The sequence below is a fragment of the Erythrolamprus reginae genome, chromosome 9, assembly GCF_031021105.1.
Source record: "Erythrolamprus reginae isolate rEryReg1 chromosome 9, rEryReg1.hap1, whole genome shotgun sequence".
NCBI lineage: Eukaryota > Metazoa > Chordata > Lepidosauria > Squamata > Dipsadidae > Erythrolamprus > Erythrolamprus reginae.
This window is the reverse complement of record NC_091958.1, coordinates 53,501,361-53,507,329: the sequence shown is the minus strand read 5'-3', so window position 1 is coordinate 53,507,329 and position 5,969 is coordinate 53,501,361.

Genomic DNA, 5,969 nt, shown 5'->3' with positions numbered 1-5,969 from the left:
ACTTTCTTTTTATATTTATTTGCAAAAGAGGAGGAGAGCTGGTGCCCCTCCTCCTGACACACGATAGGCTGTGAAGTCCGATGAACTTGCTTGCTTTATTATGAAAGAGCAATTCAACCTCGGGTCTGTTAGGGAGAACATGATGTACTTCAAAAGTATTGTTTTCCTTCACAAAATATACAGACACGTTATCAGTGGGTGGTTTCGTTGAGTAATCAGCGGTGACCACCTTCCTCCAGGTGGTTTTCTGAGATGAAGGTCCACAACTTTAGCAGAAGGTGAAGTAAGATTGTTGATTCGTGGACTAATATATTTGTGTGCCATTTTTTTTACAGTATATATATATAGAAACTTAAAGGGAGTTGCGGTGAACCCATAAAGCAAACAAGCCAACCCAAGTCAAGTCCAACTTCAAAACATCTCCACGTTTTCTGATTTTAGAGGAAGGCGAGATGTTCTTAAGTTGGGGTCACTGGTAGTGAACACATCTGTATTATTATTATTATTATTATTATTATTATTATTATTATTATTATAACAACAGAGTTGGAAGGGACCTTGGAGGTCTTCTAGTCCAACCCCCTGCTTAGGCAGGAAACCCTACACTACTTCAGACAGATGATTATCCAACATCTTCTTAAAAACCTCTAGTGTTGGAATATTCACAACTTCTGGAGGCAAGAGTCTACAAAGTCTACGGAGAGGGGTGTCATACAAATCTAATAAATAAATAAATAATCAATAAATAAATTGTTCCACTGATTAATTGTTCTAACTGTTAGGAAATTTCTCCTTAGTTCTAAGTTGCTTCTCTCCTTGTTTAGTTTACATCCATTGCTTCTTGTCCTATCCTCAGGTGCTTTGGAGAATAGGTTGACTCCTTCTTAATAATAATAATAATAATAATAATAATAATAATAATAATAATAACAACAACAACAACAGAGTTGAAAGGGACCTTGGAGGTCTTCTAGTCCAACCCCCTGCTTAGGCAGGAAACCCTACAAAACTTCAGGCAAATGGTTATCCAACATCTTCTTAAAAACTTCCAGTGTTGGGGCATTCACACCCTCTGGAGGCAGGTTGTTTGATTAACTGTTCTGACTGTCAGGAAATTTCTCCTTAGTTTTAAGCTGCTTCTCTCCTTGTTTAGTTTCCACCCATTGCTTCTTGTTCTACCCTCAGGTGCTTTGGAGAATAGGTTGACCCCCTCTTCTTTGTGGCAACCCCTGAGATACTGGAAAATTGCTATCCTGTCTCCCCTGGTCCTTCTTTTCATTAAACTAGCCATGCCCAGTTCCTGCAACCGTCCTTTATATGTTTTAGCCTCCGGTCCCTTAATCCTCTTTGTCGCTCTCCTCTGCACTCTTTCTAGAGTCTCAACATCCTTTTTGCATCGTGATGACCAAAACTGAATGCAGTATCCTTATCTTATTATTAAGCCCAATTCAAGAATTTAAAGAAATTTAAAGAATGTAAAGAAATTTTAACTAAATCAATTGGATTTTTAGATATGTATATTGTATATTGTTTTTAATATGTTGTGAGCTGCCCTGAGTCCTCGGAGAGGGGCAGCATATAAACCCAATTAATAAATGTAATTAATTTAATTAATTAATAATAAATAAATAAATAAAGGGAGTGAGGTTTGCTCTCCCTGCCCCCTGCTCTACTTCCCTTGTAAATCCCCCCCCCCTTCTCCTGCAGAATTCCTGCAAGGCATTGTGGGAAATTCAATGAGCATCTTTCAACACTCCAAGAGCCCATGCTATTTTCCTCCCCATCGCCTTCAATACAAACCTGTCCTGAGAGTTTAAAAGAGTTTGATGCTCATCCCTGAATGAAATGAAATTCCAGCCCGAAATAATAAAATTGGCTTTCTCTATTCCTGGGGCATTAAAAAAAAAAAAAATTCAATTCTCCCTTAAAGGAATTAATTCTCCCGAAGTGAGTTTGCCCAGATGGGGTGCCTTTGTACAAAACCAGATAAGCTGTGTTCTCAGAAGCAGGGGTGGAATATGCAAACTTTTTTATTAGTATTATTATTAGTATTTTATTCAAATGCATATAAATGCAGTGTACTCTCCTGCTCTTTCGGCTTCGTTTTCCTGTTTCATTTTAAGCCACCGAACCGCTAAAGGATTCTATAGCCTTCCATATCATACCTTTTTTTTTTTATTTAACAGATCCAACACGGTGCCAAATGAAAGTTCTCAGTATCATTTAATCCCTAGAACAAGCTGAAAAGAGAATATTGCTTTTTTTTTCTGTTGCTTCCTTCTTCTAAGGGTTCTCTCTCATTTCTAATAAGGCTGATGTAATTTAATGTAAGCAGAAACACATGGCATCTGTTGCAATCAAGGCACAAAAAATTGAGCAAATAAATCTACCAGATAAGTTGTAAGGCTCCTAGGACTGATTCACCAGTCATGGGCTACTACAGGTACGGTCAGGTACACAGAACCAGTAGGGGGGGAAAAATTCTTTTTTTCCCCCTTCTGGGCTCTGGGTATGTTTTTCCTATCACAGTAAATGAGGTTGAATGTGTATAATTTTGTGTATATATATAATCCCAGTAAGGAAGAGTGTGGCTAGCTGATGAGGCCAGAACAAGGCCAAAATGGGACCATCCTAGTCTCCCTTAATTTTAAAATTCCAGCTAAAACCATTTGACATATATATATATTTGTTTTCGTAGATTTTCACGGGTATATGTATGTAGATTGTTCTGAGTTCGAGTTTTGCCCCGTGTAATATTTTGTATGTCTATGCGACGTTTCGGTGAAATCACATTCACCATCATCAGGCTGAAGTTGTAAGCTTCGTGCTGCTGTAAACCCTTATTAAAAACCAAACATACACACAAACAAACATACCATGCATAAATTGTACAGGCCTAGGGGGAAAGGTATATCTCAATTCCCCCATGCCTGATGACAGAGGTGGGTTTTAAGCAGCTTACAAAATATGTACACATATGGCATACATACATAGAATTAAATAGTATATCTTGGATGTTCAGTAATAGTCAATAGATAGGGAAATTGTATCTCGTTGAGGCGAGGAGAGGACAGGCACCCTAACCCAAACCCTTGACGTGAGTGACATCAAACTTTAAGCCAGTCACATGACCTTTAAGCCATCCCTCAGTTATATGATTATCAGACAGTTAATTATCCAACATCTGCTTAAAAACTTCCGGTGTTGGAGCATTCACAACTTCTGGAGGCAAGCTGTTCCACGGATTAATTGTTCTAAATGTCAGGAAATTTCTCCTTAGTTCTAACTTATTATTTATTTATTTATTACTTAGATTTGTATGCCGCCCCTCTCCGAAGACTCAGGGCGGCTCACAACATAGAAACAACGTAGAAACAAATCATAAGCAATCAGACAAATTTAAAATATTTAAATATTTAAAACCCCATATGCTAACAGACACACACACAGACATACCATGCATAAATTACACGGGGCAAAACCCGAACTCAGAATAATCTACATATATACTTACTTCTCTTCTTGTTTAGTTTCCACCCATTGCTTCTTGTTCTACCCTCAGGTGCTTTGGAGAATAGCTTGACTCCCTCTTCTTTGTGGCAACCCCTGAGATACTGGAAGGCTGCTATCGTGTCTTCCCTGGTCCTTCTTTTCATTAAACCAGCCATGCCCAGTTCCTGCAACCTTTCTTCATATGTTTTAGCCTCCAGTCCCCTAATAATCTTTGTCGTTCTTCTCTGCAATTTTTCTAGAGTCTCAACATCCCTTTTGCATTGTGGTGACCAAAACTGAATGCAATATCCCAAGTGTGGCCTTATAAAGTGGAATTAACACTTGACATGATCTTGATTCTATCCCTCTGTTAATGTAACCTAGAATTTAGCAGGTTCTCCATTCTCAGATTCAATTTATTTTGCACAATAAGATCCCATAATCCGCTCTCTTTCCAAACTGGTCTTTCCACAAATATTCAGGTATTGAATATGAGATCAGACAGCTGCAGGATTTCATCAGCCAAAGGAGATCCTGTCCAATTTTATTGCTGCAAGACAGGATGGCGGCAATCAACTAACCTCTGTCGAAATCCACCCACCCAAAATGTCCTTCGTCCTTCCTTTCCTTTTTCCCCCCTTTCCAAATGAAGCAAGAAAGATTATTTTTTTCCACTTTCGATCAGGCGGGGCAGATGATCCACTGATAAACGTGTTTGCGAGTTCAAGGCAGTTTACCACTGAACCAAGCCCTCAAAGATCATGGGAGTTTATTGCCAAGGGTGATGAAAGATTTTTCTCCTTCTTTGTGTGCTCCAGAGCAAACTCCAACATCTGACCCTGTTTTCACAGAAAACCTCTCTCCTCTCAATTCTAACTCCAGGTTTTGGATTATATATATATATATATATTGTTTTAAATTACAGTCGGCCAGCGAATTATATAACACTCATTCATAAAGTGTTATAATTCATTGGCTGACTGTAATTTAAATGTAAATTTAAATGTAAAGAGCCTCAGTGGCGCAGTGGTTAGAGTGCAAAAATGCAAGCTATTTCTGCTGATCCCCGGCTGCCAGCAGTTCGGCAGTTCAAATCTCACCATCGGCTCCAGGTTGACTCAGCCTTCCATCCTTCCAAGATCAGTAAAAGGAGAAACCAGATTGTTGGGGACAATGTGCTGATTCTGTAAACCACTTAAAGAGGGCTGTAAAGACGGGCTACCAATATGGTGAAAGGTCTTAAGCATAAAACTGATCAGGAAAGACTTCATGAACTCCATCTGTATAGTCTGGAGGACAGAAGGGAAAGGGGGAGATAGTTAGTTAGTTAGTTAGTTAGTTAGTTAGTTAGTTAGTTAGTTAGTTAGTTAGTTAGTTGGTTGGTTAGTCCAATACATAATACACATTGAAGAGAATAGATATGTAATAATATAAATAAAGAAAAGAATAGAAGAAGAGATATAAAAGTATAGGTGAACATATCTGAAAGGAAGAAAAGATAAATGAGATAAGGAGAGAAAATTGGACAGGGGACGGAAGGCACACTGGTGCACTTATGCACGCCCCTTACTGACCTCTAAGGAACCTGGAGAGGTCAATCGTGGATAGTCTAAGGGAAAAATGTTGGGGGTTAGGGGTTGACACCCCGGAGTCTGGTAATGAGTTCCACGCTTCGACAACTCAGTTGCTGAAGTCATATTTTTTACAGTCAAGTTTGGAGCGGTTAATACTAAGTTTGAATCTGTTGCGTGCTCTTGTGTTGTTGTGGTTGAAGCTGAAGTAGTCATTGACAGGTAGAACGTTGCAGCATATGATCTTGTGGGCAATACTTAGATCGTGTTTTAGGAGTCGTAGTTCTAAGCTTTCTAGACCTAGGATTGATAGTCTGCTTTGGTAGGATATTCTGTTTCGAGTGGAGGAGTGAAGGGCTCTTCTGGTGAAGTATCTTTGGACATTTTCAAGGGTGTTGATGTCCGAGATGTGGTAGGGGTTCCAGACAGATTTAAATATGTTCAAGGGTTAAATAAGGCTCAGGAGAGAAGTGTTCTCCTTCAGCCAAGCTTCTTGGGATCTTATTCCAACTCTCCTGCATTCCAAAGCAAAGTTTGGGCCAAAGCCTTGGCATTTGCAAGGTTTCAAGCATGAAAAAACAAACAAACGACTTTTGGAAATCTGCAGCCGAGAAGTCTATCGAAGGCATACAGCGCCCCCTGCCGGCCGTCATATAGATTTTCAAGCTCAGGAAAGTGCAGGATCAGATATTGTACATGCCACAGGTAGCAACAAAGGAACCTGATACCGGTGGAAGACCTGTTGCCACAGAAACCCTGAAAATACCGGATATCTCCTCCCCCCAAACAGCTGTTTCCTCTTCCAAAGTCGTTTGAAAGATTTTTCATAAAGCAAAAAAAAAAGAGTTCTGGATAACAGAGAATATAGAATGCAGTTGTAAGGGACCAGTGGTGAAATTCAATTTT